We start from the raw sequence: 17921 nt of genomic DNA, 5'->3' as shown, positions 1-17921 counted from the left end.
GCCCCCGTGCATAATGGGTCCTGGTGGCAAAAACACGCATGCGCGGCGACTGCGCGTGCACGTTTTCGCAACACCCGGGCCGTCGGCTCTCCCCTCACTCCGGAGGCGGTCCCTGACCTGAGAAAGGTTGGGGACCGCTATGTTAGAGGAAGACTTGCAATTTCAAGGCAATCATGTCATTCTAGTATACCCTACTGGCTTGAGATGGATAGGACTAGATTTTAACAATATGCATGCTTAGAGAAGCCCTGTTGTGGATTGCCCATGCTATCCTAAACTAATTTGAAGCTAAGCAGGGTTGTCCCTGGTTAGTACTTGGATGGGAAACCATCAAAAAAGTTCATGATTGCTACACAGAGGCAAGCAATTGCACTGTCTCTGAAGTGTCTTGCCCTGAAAACCCTACAGGATTGCCATAAATTGGCTGTTGTTTGATAGCGCTTTCCACCATCATGTCTAGGGATAATGCATGCCCTGGTGACAATTTCCAGAAGCAACTCGAGCTAGCCTTGGCTTGGTTTGTGTGTGTCTTATGGTACCTTTGTTATATTTGGTTTCTTAACAAAAACACAAGTAGAACAGGAATAGAGCCAGAGACAGCAGTTCTGGTAGGCCGTATCAATGCAGGGCTGGCCTAAGGGTTTCTGTCTGGGTAGATTTCTGAAATCCTGAACATGATAACTGGAGCCCAAAAAGACATTTTGTGCTAATGGTTGGCTTTAAAACAAGATGCTTGGACCCCTGTATGATCGGAAGAAGGCAGCTCAAATAGAAGGCTCCTGGATCTCCCTCCCCCTTTCCCAGCCCATTTCCCACCTCCAGAAAACACAAAAGGGGTTGTGTTTTGCCTGCCTGATCTCAAAAAGACTATGGACACTTAAAAGAAGAATTTATTTCACCTTTTACAATGTAGGTTTGCAGTTGTGCTGCAACATGGACTGTGCCATTTTAAAAAAATATAACTTGGAACAGGAAATGGATGAAGGGAGGGTGGGTTTGAGGGTGGGACAAAGCTGGCCAGACTATTGCACATTTCCCCCTCCATATGGTCTTATCCCTGGTTACTCATTGTTTGCTCAGCAGTGTTTGCACAATTTAGGGTGGTAAATCCAGTTTTCTGGATTCCTGAAATTGCGAGTTAAAAATGGCCAAATTGCGACCCGGCTACTGGACAGCCTTGTGGAGGGGGCTCTATATGCTGCCAACATGTGAAGACTGTCCAGGAACATTTTCCTCATGTGGAAAAGGCTACTAATATATGATAAGGTGTGATATGATAAGATAATACACTATTAAATAGTTCAATGTTTTCAATATGCTGATAGTCCTACATATTGTGACTGTATTAGTGTTCTGTTCAAATGATTTTTTCCTTCAAGTTTTATTTTTAATTTAATTTTAATTTTTTCAAGTTAAATCTTTTAAATTTACCGAATAGTAGTATTCTTTATGATATATGTTGTAAATGTAGCAATTTACATTGTTATATCAGTAAAATAAATTTAAGTTTGATAGAAAATTAAGTATATATCTTAGTTGCCTTCCCAATTTCCCAATTTTCCCCTTCCCAATTTCCTGAAATTGAATTTCTGGAAATGTTAAATCTTTAGTTAAGGTGATATATAAAACATCCTTTAAAAATATGATTCATGCAAGCTAAAATAGTTTTATTTTTTATTATGCATTGTAAGTGGGTCTATATAATTCTGTAAAACAGCTTCAAATGAATTGAAAGAACCTGGATTGTGTTTTTCTTAAACTGGATGAACAGCCTATAATAGTTACAGTTCTGAGGTTCTTTGCTACTTTGTTGATCAGTCATTCCATTCCATAAATTTGGCACTGAAAGTTTGCATTGCAGACATGTATTTTGATGAAATTTTGCAGTGCTGTTAAACATGTTGGAACATATCAACCAATGTAAGTAATATATCACTGTGAGAAGCAGCTCAGCCTTCCAAAATGCTGAATATTAAATGGCCATAGATGGCATGCTCCTATTTTATTTTAAGAAAGCACATGTTTCTATTTTCCACTTGTTTACTGATACATCTCTTTAGGGAACCTGGAATACCTGGAAGAGGAATAGGATTGCCTAGCAGGTGAGCAAATCTGGCCCACAAAGAGGATGTACACACAGGATTGACTTTTCTTGGCATAAAATTGGCTGCAGCTTTATTTGAGCTCAGACAACTGAGAGCACGTGGAGAGAGCTACTGGGGAGAGTTGCTGCTGACCAGGTGAGGCTATTGTGCTGCCTGGGTGAGGTGATTGCTGGGTAATTGTTGGGAGGATTAAAAAGGGCTGCTCCTCGCCAGAGGCAGAGCTCAGACAACTGAGAGCACGTGGAGAGAGCTACTGGGGAGAGTTGCTGCTGACCAGGTGAGGCTATTGTGCTGCCTGGGTGAGGTGATTGCTGGGTAATTGTTGGGAGGATTAAAAAGGGCTGCTCCTCGCCAGAGGGCTGACCAAGGGCGAGAGACAAAAGGGCTCTTGGCCTGTGGCTCTTAGCCTGGGGTTCTTGGCTGAGCAATTATAATCAGTAGATTATATCAGTAGATTATATTTCCCTAGTATTTGCACTGCCTAGACATTACAATGGACCTTCAGGACACTCATCCCATCATCTGCAGTGAATGTGACATGATTGCCTTCCTCCCAGAAGATAAGATGGACTACAGCTGCCCCAAGGGTAAGCTGGTAAGACTTTTGGAGGAAAAGATTAGGGGATTAGAAAACAGAATTATTACTCTGACCCAAAGTAAGAAAGGGGAGGAGTTTATACACCAGAGCCCTGCAACTTGGAATAAAGACAATACAACTAGTCCTGAAGAGGATAAGGAGATTGACCACAATAGGGAGCCTCTGCAGTCAGTTCGGAAAAAGACTCAACGGCGAAGAGCGAGACAGTTCTCGGGGCCTTTGGAGCTCCAGAATAGATTTTAGGCCCTTGCAGAGGAGGTGCAAGGGTCAACAAGGGAAGAGGTCCCAAAACAAAGTCCAAGACAAAGAAGAAGAAGAAGAAGAAGAGTTGGTTCTTATATGCCGCTTTTCCCTACCCGAAGGAGGCTCAAAGCGGCTTACAGTCGCCTTCACATTCCTCTCCCCACAACAGACACCCTGTGGGGTGGGTGAGGCTGAGAGAGCCCTGATATCACTGCTCGGTCAGAACAATTTTATCAGTGCCGTGGCGAGCCCAAGGTCACCCAGCTGGATGCATGTGGGGGAGCGCAGAATCGAACCCGGCTCGCCAGATTAGAAGTCCGCACTCCTAACCACTACACCAAACTGGCTCTTTGGGAAGAGGCCACGGGGACAGAAGGAAATGGAGTTGAGAAAAAAAAAGGAGAGTACTGGTAATTGGAGACTCCCTGCTAAGAGGAATGGATCGCCATGTGGCTGGGCCCGACCTCCTAACCCGAGAGGTGTGTTGCTTGCCAGGGGTGAAAATTAAAGATGTTTCAGAACGGCTGCCCAAACTCCTCAAATCTATGGATTGCTACCCATTTGTGATGGTCCATGTGGGAATGAATGACATGTCCCTGAATACCATCGCTCCTATTAAAAAAGACTATCAAGATCTGGGGAGGAAGCTCAAGCAAATGGGGGCACAAGTGGTATTCTCTTCAATCTTGCCTGTCAAGGGAAGAGGAATGCGTTGGGAGAGGAAGATAATGGAGGTGAATCACTGGCTGCGTAGTTGGTGCCGGCAGGAGAGATTTGGTTTCTGGGACCATGGGATAGGCTTTCTTGAGGAAGGCCTACTAGCACCTGATGGACTGCACTTATCGAAACTGGGGAAGAATGTGTTTGGCAGGAACCTGGGGAGATTCATCAGGAGAGCTTTAAACTAAAGCCACTAGGGGAAGGAGACGATCAACATAGGGAGTGTATGGAAGGAAAAGGATCGGAGGCAGCCCAACCGGCAAGGCCAGCTCATAGGGAACCAAAAGTAAAAGGATTCAGATGTCTTTATACTAACGCCCGAAGCATGGGCAATAAAAAGGAAGAGCTGGAACTTCTCATGCTGATGGAAAGGTATGATCTAGTAGGCATCACAGAAACTTGGTGGAATGATTCTCATGACTGGAATGTAATGGTGGATGGATATGAACTGTTCAGAAAAACAGAATAGATCGAAGAGGTGGAGGAGTGGCACTGTATGTGAGGAAAGGGCTTACCTGTCAGGAAATTCTAGTGAAGGAGAGCATATCTACAGTGGAAAGCATCTGGGTGAAAATAAGCGAGGGGAAAACAAACAGTGTGGTGGTTGGTGTCTGCTACCAACCGCCTGACCAACGAGAGGATGTGGATGCTGCACTTTGTGAGCAGCTTGAGAAAATATCCAAGTGGCAGGACCTTGTCATCATGGGTGACTTCAATTTCCCAGATGTATGCAGAGAATGCAGAAAGGCTTAGTGCCTATTTTACATCTGTTTTTCCCCACAGGTCAAAGTATTTAGGCACATCTACAGATGGCCATAGCCAAAGGACAGTGTCTGGGTGGCAGGTTAACATGGATAGAGAGGTTGTCGAGAGGCATTTAGCTGCACTGGATGAGTTCAAATCCCCTGGTCCGGATGAAATGCACCCGAGAGTACTCAAAGAACTTTCCAGAGAACTTGCACAGCCCTTGTCCATCATCTTCGGAACCTCTTTAAGGACTGGGGATGTCCCGGAGGACTGGAAGAGAGCAAATGTTATTCCGATCTTCAAAAAAGGGAGGAAGGATGACCCGGGAAACTACAGACCAGTGAGTCTGACCTCTGTTGTGGGGAAGATAATGGAGCAGATATTAAAGGGAGCCATCTGCAAACATCTGGAGGACAATTTGGTGATCCAAGGAAGTCAGCATGGATTTGTCTCCAACAGGTCCTGCCAGACCAACCTGGTTTCCTTTTTTGACCAAGTAACAGGTTTGCTGAATCGGTGAAATTCGGTTGATGTCATTTACTTGGATTTTAGTAAAGCTTTTGACAAGGTTCCCCATGCTGTTCTGATGGATAAATTGAAGGAGTGCAATCTGGATTTTCAGATAGTCAGGTGGATAGGGAATTGGTTAGAGAACCGCACTCAAAGAGTTGTTGTCAATGGTGTTTCATCAGACTGGAGAGAGGTGAGTAGCGGGGTACCTCAGGGCTCGGTGCTTGGCCCGGTACTTTTTAACATATTTATTAATGATCTAGATGAGGGGGTGGAGGGACTACTCATCAAGTTTGCAGATGACACCAAATTGGGAGGACTGGCAAATACTCCGGAAGATAGAGACAGAGTTCAACGAGATCTGAACACAATGGAAAAATGGGCAAATGAGAACAAGATGCAATTTAATAAAGATAAGTGTAAAGTTCTGCATCTGGGTCAGAAAAATGAAGAGCATGCCTACTGGATGGGGGATATGCTTCTAGGTAACACTGTGTGTGAACGAGACCTTGGGGTACTTGTGGATTGTAAACTAAACATGAGCAGGCAGTGTGATGCAGCGGTTAAAAAGGCGAATGCCATTTTGGGCTGTATCAACAGAGGCATCACATCAAAATCACAAGATGTCATAGTCCCATTGTATACGGCACTGGTCAGACCACACTTGGAGTACTGTGTGCAGTTCTGGAGGCCTCACTTCAAGAAGGACGTAGATAAAACTGAAAGGGTACAGAGGAGAGCAACGAAGATGATCTGGGGCCAAGGGACCAAGCCCTATGAAGATAGGTTGAGGGACTTGGGAATGTTCAGCCTGGAGAAAAGGAGGTTGAGAGGGGACATGATAGCCCTCTTTAAGTATTTGAAAGGTTGTCACTTGGAGGAGGGCAGGATGCTGTTTCTGTTGGCTGCAGAGGAGAGGACACGCAGTAATGGGTTTAAACTTCAAGTACAACGATATAGGCTAGATATCAGGAAAAAAATTTTCACAGTCAGAGTAATTCAGCAGTGGAATAGGCTGCCTAAGGAGGTGGTAAGCTCCCCCTCACTGGCAGTCTTTAAGCAAAGGTTGGATACACACTTTTCTTGGATGCTTTAGGATGCTTAGGGCTAATCCTGCGTTGAGCAGGGGGTTGGACTAGATGGCCTGTATGGCCCCTTCCAACTCTATGATTCTATGATTCTATGACACACACATACCCCCCCCCCCACAGCAGGAGCATTGGGATAACATGGGGAGGACCCCTGCTGTCTTGCAGACAGTGGACTGCCAAGGAAGCCCTGATCCCAGTGGTGCCTCCGGAGCTGCCAGACACTCTGTGTCTCCTGGAGCATGGCACCCATTGCCTGCTGGGACAACAACAGGCAACCTTGAATTGGAGGAACCCTCCCCAGCAGGGTTCATGTTATGGTTCAGCATCTGTGCAGCCTTTTAAGGAGGTCTGCAAGATGGACAGTCCACATAAATGGACTCCCCCCAAAAGGATCTTTCCCAGGCCCAAATTGCCCACTCTGACAAAATAGAGCTAAATTATTACTATACAACTTATTTGTGCAGAACAACTGGTAAACAATCTGTAATACACTTTAACTGGGCATTATGCTTGAAAAAGGAGTGGGTAGCTTCCAACTAGTCTCCCTCAGGGCAAAGAGGGTGGGCATTCAGTGGGCCGCTTCTATAAAGAAGCTTGGCCATGCCCCCTGCAGTGTGCAGCCAGCAGCGATTTCAGTGGACTGCATGCACACCAGCCAAGCCTTGCCCCTGCAGTCTCTTCCTGGTCCGGCCCACTACAGCAGCAAACAACAGTCACCAGTAAGGTACAGCCACAATTACCATATACCCACTGGTGGTGGATGATCTCTTCCTCCCAGTTTGTGTTTCCAGCTGGCACACATGAAACAGGAGCTAGATTAAAAAAAAAAAAAAAGCTGACCATGATGGTGTGACATCACTTCTTGTATAAAGCCAAAAGTGATATCATGTGTCTCTAGGAATCACTTCTCCTTGTCAGGATTGTTAGAAAACCCTGTCATAAATTAGCCTGAGTTCCTCCATGACAGTTAGATTGCTTGGTGCCTGGGAGCTCTAGGTCCTATATCATGCTAACTAGTTAAAAGTGAAATGTATGTTATTGTAGCCATTATCTCTGAATGTGCTTTTCCGTGAGGCCTCTCGGCTGGGTCTGGTACTGCTAAGCAACATCTTATCTAAGTCTGAAGACAGCCAAGGACATGTGAAAGTAACACTGTTTTTAATTGCATTTGGCTCCTCTCTCTGCCTCCCCTCCCTTGGGAACTTTCAAGTTTTGGGCGGGAGAATTGTATTGATAAGAAGAAGCAAATCTGTCCTCAGGCAGATTTGACTTCGCTAGTCTAGATGTATGAAGTGCTTCTCAATAAAACTTTCTATTTCTAAGAAGTTGGTTGTGAGTCGGAGGGTGAGGAAGAAGACGAAGACAACCTCGGGGCGGCTGCTGCCGGGAGAGGAGCGGGACCCCTGGTCCGGGGTCAGGCTTTGGTCCAGGTACCGGCTGATGGAGCCAGAGCCGGTGGATTACTACTTGCAGCTGCAGTAGCGGCTGCCAATGGAGCAGCGGCGGCTGATGGCGCAGCGGCAGCGGCGGCTGGAGCGGCAGCGGCGGTTGGATCGGCGGCAGGAGTCGGTCGCGGAGTGAGCCCACGACCCCGTGGAGCGCGGGCTCCAATGGATTGGGGTCCGGGTCGCCTGCCTCCTCATCTGAGGGGAGTTGAAATGCGGAGCACCTACAAGTTCAAGGCCCGTTTCTCAGGTGACTCGTCAGCTTTTCCTTCTTTCCTGGTCCACCTCCAAGCTTACATGATGGACATGGGGTTCACTTTCCATGATGATGCCGAGCGCATTCGTTTCGTGGGAGAGTGCCTAGAGGGAGAGGCGGCGAAGTGGTTCATGGATCTCTACCGTTACAACCCGAGAGCAGTTCGTAACTACAATCACTTCCTGAGAACCATGCGCTTGATGTACGTGGAGCCCTTTGAGAAAGAGACAGCGGAGAAGAAACTCAAGGTCCTCAAACAAGGGACAATGACTGTGGCCGAGTATGCCCGAGAATTTAAGAAATTATCATTGGCTGTTCCAGATTGGACGGAGCCCCAGAGAGTGCATGCTTTCGTGGGGGGCCTCTCCGGAAACCTGTCCAGCAAGTGCCTTCTCCTAGACGACCCGCTGACCGTGCTGGGATGGGTACAGCTGGCGGGAGAGATGGAAAGCTGCCTGGAACGGGCTGCTGAATACAAAGGAATCGCGGAAAAAATGGGTGGGAAGACCTCCACCCCGAAGAAACCCAAGCCCAAGGCTAAACTGGATCCTGGCGAGCGCACGCGGCGCATGGAGAAAGGATTATGTTTGGGCTGCGGCCAGGCGGGCCATTTCCTTGCCCAGTGCCCGGCCAAAACCAGGGCGGGAAGTTCAGCGAGCACCAAACCGACGGGCGGAGCACCAGCCAAAGCCACGACAACCAAGAAAATGGCCCCAAAGAAGACCGCCAAGTCCCTGCTCGCCCCGGCTGGAGCAGCGACTGTGGTGGAAAAATCTGATGGCAGTAGCCAAGAGGAGGAAATGCAGTCTGGAGAGCAGTCGGGAAACGACGACGACCTGCTGTAAAGGCGCCCCGCCAGCAGGTCTCCGGCAGGGGCAAACGCGCGGTGAGTGACTCTCCCCTGGTTCTCCTACCTGCCACTCTCACGGAACCCAGCTGCGGGGAAAAATTGGGGGTACGTTGCATAGTGGACTCGGGCTGTACTAAAACCCTGGTAAGCCCAGCACTAGCCGAGACTTTGGGGGTGGGGAAGGTGCCTCTGAGGGAGCCCCTACCCATCACTCAGTTGGATGGGAAATGTGCCCCAGGGGGGGAGGCCACAGTGAAAACGCTCCTGATGGACTTGGACATTGATAAACATTGGGAGCAAATCCAACCCCTGGTGGCACCTCACTCCACGTTCCCGTGTGTGTTGGGGTTGGACTGGTTGCGCGGACATGACCCCACGGTGAAGTGGAAGAAGGGGACAGTAAAGTTTTCATCCCTGGGTTGCAAGCAGCACGTACGACCCCTACCCGCTCCAGGCTGCCAAGCAATGGCCGCGGTGGCGGAGGCGGGGGCACTCGCCCTCCCACAGGAGTATCGAGAGTTTGAGGATGTGTTTGCAGAGACTGAATGCAATCAGTTGCCCCCCCATCGCAAGACAGACTGTGCAATCGAGCTAAAAAAGGGAGAGCCGCTTCCTAAAGCCAAGTTGTACTCTATGAGTCCTAGGGAAATGAAGGAGCTCAGGGAGTTCCTGGACAAAAATTTAGCCAGGGGGTTCATCAGACCAGCCACTTCCCCCCTGGCTGCCCCAGTCCTCTTCGTGAAAAAGAAGGATGGGTCCCTATGCCTCTGCACAGACTACCGGGGGCTGAATGCTGTCTCAACCTGCAATGCCTACCCATTGCCATTGATTAAGGATTTGTTGGGACATTTGGGGAGGGCCCGGATTTTTACAAAATTGGACCTGAGGGAAGCTTACTACAGGGTCCGCATAAAAAAGGGGCACGAGTACCTGACGGCATTCAACACCCCCTTTGGCCAATTTTAATATACTGTCTTGCCGTTCGGCCTCACAGGCGCTCTGGGCGTGTTCATGAACATGATCAATGAAATTATGCATGATTTGTTGTAAAAGGGGGTGCTGGTCTACATAGATGATATTTTGGTGTATTCTGACAACCTGGACAAACACACAAAATTAGTCCGGGAGGTGCTCAGCCGGCTGCGGAAGCACCAACTGTTTGCCAAACTTTCAAAATGCGAGTTCCACTGGGAGGCGGTGGAGTTTCTTGGGTTCCGGGTGTCCAAGGCTGGAATTGAAATGGACCCGGGCAAAGTGCGGGACCTGTTGGCCTGGGAACCTCCCAAGACTAGGAGGCAACTTCAAAGTTTCTTAGGCTTCGCGAACTTTTATAGAACGTTTATCCCCAGTTTTGCCAAGGTGGCATTGCCTCTGACTGACTTGTTAAAAACGAAAGAGGGGGGGAAAGCGGCAAATCGGCCAGGCGCCCCGCTCCAGTGGTCCCCCCTTTGCCAGGAGGCTTTTGAGAGCTTGAAACTTCTTTTTACGTCTGAACCGGTGTTAGCACATGCTGACCCATCCAAACAATTCACGGTGCAAGTAGATTCTTCGGATGTGGCAATGGGGGCCGTAATCCTGCAAGAGGGGGAGAATGGGAAGCTGCACCCCCTAGCCTATCTGTCAAAAAGGTTTTCGGGGGCAGAACGCAACTGGGCAATTTGGGAAAAAGAGGCAGCTGCAGTAAAGTTAGCTCTTGCTACTTAGAGGCATTGGCTGGAAGGGTTTGCCGTCCCGTTTGTAGTTTGGACCATAAAAATATCCAAGCGCTTAAGTAGCCTTGCTCCCTGTCAGCCAAGCAAATGAGGTGGACGGAATGAACTTTTTGGCGGACACCCTTTCTCTCTTGCCCCAGTACAACAGCAAACGAGACCCATTGGTGGACACGGTGTTCACACCCGCCCAGTTGGGGTTGGCGGCCGTGACGCGCAGTCAAACCAAAAAAGGAAGCCCGGTCCCCGGTGGGTGGGTTCAGAAGGAGGTCCTACAAGTCTCTGAATTCGTTTCCCTTCGCCCCGCCCTCGTCGACAAGGGGGGCCTGTTTTTCAAAGGCGAGCGCCTCTACGGCCCGGCAGCGGCGCGCGGAGACGTTTTGAAATTGTGCCACGATGCAAAAACAGCAGGGCATTTTGGCTTTGTGAAAACTCTGCACTTGGTCAGAAGACATTACTGGTGGCCAACGTTGAGGGGGGATGTGGAGAAATATGTGCAAGGTTGCCCTACCTGCCTTGTTTCCAAACCCCCAGGAGGAAAGAAACGAGGGTTGCTGCAGCCCCTGCCCACCCCTTCCTGTCCCTGGTCCGATGTTACGATGGATTTTATCACGGACCTGCCCCCCAGCCAGGGTAAAACTGTGGTTTGGGTGGTAGTGGATGCATTTTCAAAGCGAGCACACTACATCCCCTGTGTGGGTTTGCCCTCGGCGGCCAAACTAGCCTCGATGTTTGTGACTCACATAGTCCGGCTACATGGAATTCCTAGGAGATTGCTCACAGATCGTGGCCCTCAGTTCGTTGCCAAGTTCTGGCGGGAGCTTTTGAAGTTGCTAGGGGTGGAACAAGCCTTGACCTCTGGCTACCACCCTGAGTCCAATGGGCAAACGGAAAGGGTGAACCAAATTCTTGAACAATATTTACGTTGTTTCATTAACCACCAACAGAATGATTGGGTCGCCCTCCTGCCCCTTGCTGAGTTTGCATACAACAACGGGGTACATGCTTCCACCGGAGTATCTCCCTTTAAGGTGGTGTACGGAACTGACCTGATTGCTGCACCCACCTGGGATTTGGTTTCCACTGAAGCTCCTGAGGTCACAAAATGGGCTAAGAATATTAGTGCAGCTTGGCCAGACATCGTCTCTAGCCTCGAGGAGGCAAAACAAGCGTATAAATTCCAGGCAGACAAAAAACGTGCGCCTGCACCCGCCTGGAAATTGGGGGACCTCGCCTACCTTTCCACGAAAAACCTACGCTGTCAACAACAGTCAAAGAAATTGGGTCCTAAATTTGTGGGACCCTTTCCCATTGTAAAAGTGATCAATGATGTGACTGTCGAATTGGGTTTGCCAAAGACTTACAGGAATGTGCATCCGGTTTTTCATTCCAGCCTGCTGCGGCGAGCCCCCTTGCCGGATGTGTGGCACCCTCCACTCTCAACGCCTGTGCCTGTCTTTATTGACAAGGACACCCACTACGAAGTCAACCAGATCCTGGACTCTCGTTTGCACAAGGGCCGACTCCAGTACTTGGTGGATTGGAAGGATTTTCCTTCGGGAGAGAGGGAGTGGGTTGATGCGGGGAATGTGAAAGCCCCCCGCCTTCTCAGGGCATTCCATCGTGCCTTCCCTTTGTGTCCACGGCCGGTGGATGCGGGCTAGTGAGGGAGTCTATTTTAGTGCGGAGGGATGTCAGGATTGTTAGAAAACCCTGTCATAAATTAGCCTGAGTTCCTCCATGACAGTTAGATTGCTTGGTGCCTGGGAGCAGGTCCTATATCATGCTAACTAGTTAAAAGTGAAATGTATGTTATTGTAGCCATTATCTCTGAATGTGCTTTTCCGTGAGGCCTCTCGGCTGGGTCTGGTACTGCTAAGCAACATCTTATCTAAGTCTGAAGACAGCCAAGGACATGTGAAAGTAACACTGTTTTTAATTGCATTTGGCTCCTCTCTCTGCCTCCCCTCCCTTGGGAACTTTCAAGTTTTGGGCGGGAGAATTGTATTGATAAGAAGAAGCAAATCTGTCCTCAGGCAGATTTGACTTCGCTAGTCTAGATGTATGAAGTGCTTCTCAATAAAACTTTCTATTTCTAAGAAGTTGGTTGTGAGTCCTTGCAACGTCTGACACTCCTGGAAATGACAATACATCATTGTTGATGACTGTCCCTATCTTCTTCAATCTCCTGTTGGCTGCCAGGCTGGGTTTGGCAACCCTAAGGAGCCAGCATAATGTTCCATAAAGGGATAGGCTCCTGATGCTGTAGACCAATGGTTCTCAACCTTCCGATTGCCACAACCCTTTAATACAGTTCCTCATGGTGACCCCCAACCATAAAATTATGCAAGTGTTCTTTCACAGAAATTAGACTGAAACTGCCCAATGGTGTGAAGATCCATTGTTAATAAATTGTATATAATTGGTGGGCGCCTTCAGGAGGAGTGGCAACAGTGGTAGTGCCCCCCCATGGCCAAGCTGCTTGCCCTACCACGATCCCTGTGAAAGGGTTGTTCGACCCCCAAAAGGGTCCCAACCCGCAGGTTGAGAACCATTGCTGTAGACCTTCCCTACTCTCAACAGCCAATGTACAACTTTCTGTGGCAGAATATTTTAAAATGTATTTACATTATATTTATGGGGAAAATTTTTTCTCTGTTTTGACACTGATTTGGGACACACTGTTGCTTTTTTCTCACATTGATTCTCTATGACCGTTTACGCACTGGAGGTTTGATGCCGGGCTGCAGGCTGGAGTTTTAGTCATGGCAGGTTGCCCCACCTCTTCCTGCACCCACATGGGGGAACATTTGGCCTGGTGCACCTCATCCGCCCCTGATTTGTATTCTTATATGGAAGCTGTGGCAGTGAATAAATGGTCTATGTGTGGTTGAAGAGGGAGTTAGATATGCCTTCTTCTATTCTCCTTTTCTAATACCAGTCTTGGATTAGTGCTTCAGTCCACAGAAAAATATATGTCCGTGGCAGATGACAGATGATTTGTGTTGGGTTGGAAGGAATCTGAACTTAGAATGTGGGGTGCAAGCTCTAAATTGTTTTGGGAAACATGACTATGCCAAAACTGATACTTGCAAATAGAGACAGTCTCCTTTGACTTTGTTCTCCAGCTGTGCCCAACTGAAGAGAAATATGACAGCATGGTGTGTTTTTGTGGCTGTCTCAAATGGAAACTACTTTGCCCTCAGAATTTGCTTAACATTGCATGAATATCAGCAGTGAATTACTTCTAAATGATCAGGCAGGGAAAAAAAGACTGTGTTTTTTCTTCCTACTTCAAAAGAAGAATCTCATGTTCAGAACATTATCTGTCTAGTTTATTCACATTTTACTATCTGTTTTTGAGCTTTTATTTCTTAGTTGCTAAATGTCATAGGAGGTATTTAAGAGTTATGCATTGTTTTCCTCCCTACAGTGCTTTTCAACTCCTACCTATAACTTTGCTGTCAAAGATTATCCTTTTTTCAGATTAACACCAGGCACTCAGTGACTTTTTCAATAACTATGTATTGCACACACTCTTCCTATTAGGACTTCAGACTCTTCCCTTCTTCCTTGGGCCTAGCAGAGGTTTACATTTCACTACAGTCTTTGGGGTAAAAATAATTTATCCTTCAGTTTGCTTTTTGTTTTGTTTTTTTAAATTAAGCAGTATAGTTATTATAGGTAGCATGACATCCATAAACATATTTAATTACTGTAGTTACTGTGTGTGTGTGTGTGTGTGTGTGTGTGTGTGTGTTATTTTCCATTTTAGATAATAATGATAAATCTGTACCAGGCATGGTCCTGGAGGGGGGGGGGAGAGAATCCAATGAACAGTAGGCTTCAGTCCCCAAAAGAAAAAATAATTGCTGAAAATTAGCATTATTTTGAAAGTGCATGTCTCCTTGAATTGACAGTATTACATTATAATCCTTTACTGAGTTACACCTCATTTTAAGCAGGCAGACACGGGTTTTTAAAAATTTATTATATTCCTTTGATCCTTGCCTGCAGCAGCAGACTATATGTGTGTGTGAGGTGTTTTCAGTTGAACAGATGGTTAGTTCTGTCAACTTTCCCAGCCATGTTCTGAGGAAGAACCACTGAAGGTTTCCACATTACCACTCTAAATTGAATATTATTCATTGTTGGCCCAATTTCAAGAAAAGTGATACAGGGATGGGGGTGTTTCCTAGTGAGCCATCTCTGAAGTGCTATGATCATTACAAACAGTTCTGATTTTTCTCTGGCATTTTCACTATGCAATCTTCCTTGGATTTTTTTTGTGGAGGAATGTTCTAAGTTGAGCACTACAATGTTAAACCAATATAGCAACTTTAGTGCTAAACTTAGAACATTTTTACATGTCTACAGTAATAACAGCAAGCCACCAATCACAGCACAGCAGTCCTCTCCTGGACTGAAACTTTCTTTCCCCCCCCCCGCAGCCCCCAAATTATCATTTTTTTATTTAAAAAGGCACATTCGTATTGTTATGCGGTTATGCCACAACACAGATGCATTTTTAATAGAAAGCTTTAAAACAAGGTGCTCATGTTCCTGTATAATTGGGATAAGGCAGCTCAAACATTCTCCACCAACGAACCTGGTCTCCCTATGTATTTTATACACAAATACACATTTTGCTATGCATTGACAGTTACATCACCTTTACTGGCACTCAAAAAACTACAAGCCATAAGATCTCAACAACCCAATAAAGGTTTCCATATAAATGTCAAATAAAATCAAACTTAAATTAAGAGAATAATGCAATATACATTTAAAATTAGCTATAACGGACCCAGTTACCACCAAAAATTTTGCTTAGTTTGCAAGATGGTGGGATTGCATGGAATGCAATCCCACCATCCAGCATATTACAATACCCCCTGCACCCCCCCCACCCGGCACGGCGGAAGCTGCCAGGTGTCCTGCTGAAATGTATCCCCCACAGGACACATTTCAGCACCAGCGATGATCTGGCACTGGAGTGTGTCCCCTGTGGGGACACAGTACGCCATGGAGTATGCAGCTCTGCAGCAATGCACCGGTGGCAACCTGGAGTGCCGCTGCTGGTGTGGAATTGGCCAATGAGGCCTTATTTTTATTTGTCTCCCTAGGATGATCATGCTCACCACATTGGTCCTAGTTTCTGCTTGAGAGCCAGTTTGGTGTAGTGGTTAGGAGTGCGGACTTCTAATCTGGCATGCCGGGTTCGATTCTGCGCTCCCCCACATGCAGCCAGCTGGGTGACCTTGGGCTCGCCACAACACTGATAAAACTGTTCTGAGTGAGCAGTGATATCAGTGCTCTCTCAGCCTCACCCACCTCACAGGGTGTCTGTTGTGGGGAGAGGAATGGGAAGGCGACTGTAAGCCGCTTTGAGCCTCCTTCGGGTAGGGAAAAGCGGCATATAAGAACCAACTCTTCTTCTTCTTCTTCTTCTTCTTCTTCTTCTTCTTCTTCTTCTTCTTCTTCTTCTTCTTCTTGATCAGCTGAGAACTGGTGGGCAAGAGCTACAATTCACTGGAGGTCTTCCAAATATTACAGTTAGCAAAACCATTTAAAAGAAAATGTTTGGGTATGTTTCTAATGAATTATTCAGTAAAAATGCTAATTTGCTTCTTAAATATAGTATTTAGTTTCTACTTCCTAAGTATGGCATCTTTCTACAAAATTCCCACTATTCTGGCTGAAACTGGAATGCATTTACTTTTTCATAGCAAAAATAATGCTCTGTTTCACCACATTTTAGCTAGGCACGTCAAGAAGCCAGCTTCCACATTTGTAGCCCTAGATTAATGGATATTTGTGTGTGAATATAGCTGCTACTTGTATAATCTCACTATATCCAACTTCCAGGCTATGCATACATACTCCTTTCAAAATAGTTGAAATCCTGCTAGTATCTGTCCAAGAGTGGAAGTGGGGAATGGAGTATGTCTTTCCACTTCTTGCTTACCAAATAGCAGCATCTTGGATTTTTAAAAATAATCTAAAGACAGCCTCAGTTGCCCTGCACACATTTTGTTGGGTCGGACACATTGAGAGACAGTGAGGATATCAAACAAATGAAACAAATTGGTCACAAGCTTAAAGTATGTCATAGTTCAGAAGAACAGAATTTAAGGAAAATTTATTCATTTAAACCACACAAGAAGTTTTTTTGCTGTTCATTTTACTAATTGCTCTACATTAAAGAGAATATACTTTAATGGGAATATGGATGAACACAGAGCTGTAACCCACAGGAGACAGGATTATGATTAAAGAATGACAAACCATGTGTTAGTGCTGATTAATTAATACTCACCTCCAAGATGTAAAGGAAGGCAAACGCAAAACAGAGGGCCCAAATGCTCCCCAGGTATGTATTAATAAGCAACACTAACAGGCATGTTTGACTATGATTATCAGGTTGGCAGTTTAAAATGAAAATGATATGCTTTTGAATATTCAAAACTATTCTTCTGAAGTTTTAACTAGCCCCAAGAGAAGCTTTGGTAAATGTAATGATTTTTTGATAAAATTCTTAATTTAAATGATTTAATTTCTCTCCCCTTCCTTGATGTTTCTGAATCTTGCTCCTCAGTCTCAAACCACTTCTCAACTTTGTTAGCACTTGCAGATGTCTTATTCATAATAGCATGACAAATAAATTAATAAACATTGTCTGTTGATCATGGTATGGGTGATTATGACATGGAAGTGTTGGCCTGCTAGATGTTCAAAGAACATATTAACGAGGAAAATATTAACTATACTAGAGGCAAAGCCATAAAGCAGTGGTCCCCAACCTGCGGGCCGCGGCCCGGTGCCGGGCCGCAAAGGCCATGGCACCGGGCCGCGGCTCCCTCTCCCCGCCCCGCCCCCGCAGTAAAAAACTTCCCAGGCCGCAAGCTTGCGGCCCGGGAAGCTTCTTACTGCGGGAGGCGGGGAGAGGGAATCAGGGCCGGGCCGCGCCTGTGCGGGCCACGCCCGCTCGGCCCGATCCGCGGGCACGGCCCGTGGGCGCGGCCCGATCCGTGGGCCTGCTTCTGCACAAATGTAAAATTGGCTTAGAGAGAAAATTAGTTGTCCTGAGTCTTTAACTTTTTCTTATTCTGCAAGATGCTGAACATTAAGGTCTTGGAGCTATGTAGAAAGTTGTATGTTCCTAAAACGATTGATCTAAATCATATAAAAATACATTTTGAAATATAACCTACTTTATTTATTTATTTATTTATTTTTCTCTCAATCGTAACAGCTAAAATAGTGGACATAGAGCTAGAGTAGCATCCATTTATGTCTCTGCAAGAGAGATTGTTACTCAGAAATTAAAGACAAAGGCTGGGGACCGGCGGCAGCAGGGAGGGCCGTGCACACGCAATGCGCACACACCATGCGCACGTGCCATGCGTACGTGTCATGTGCACACACATGCGCATAGCGCATGCACAGCCCTGCTTCCCTCTCCCCCCCTCCCACAGTAAGAAGCTTGCCGGGCCGCAAGCTTGTGGCCTGGGAAGTTTCTTACTGCGGGGGGGGGGCGGGGAGAGGGAGCCACGGCCCAGTGCCAGGGCCTTTGCGGCCCGGCAACAGGCCGCAGCCCGGTGGTTGGGGACCACCGCTGCAGTGGACTCAGATGTTAGGTGGCAT

At 46.9% G+C, this 17921-nt stretch overlaps 1 protein-coding gene across 3 annotated transcripts in view; it reads left to right on the top strand.

Moving 5' to 3' along the window:
* Positions 1–17921, top strand: part of KCND2 (potassium voltage-gated channel subfamily D member 2) — a 361308-nt gene that overhangs the window by 55827 nt on the left and 287560 nt on the right. The window lies entirely within an intron of this gene.

Source organism: Paroedura picta, chromosome 5, assembly GCF_049243985.1.
Source record: "Paroedura picta isolate Pp20150507F chromosome 5, Ppicta_v3.0, whole genome shotgun sequence".
Lineage (NCBI taxonomy): Eukaryota > Metazoa > Chordata > Lepidosauria > Squamata > Gekkonidae > Paroedura > Paroedura picta.
This window is presented reverse-complemented; position numbering and strand designations above follow the sequence as displayed.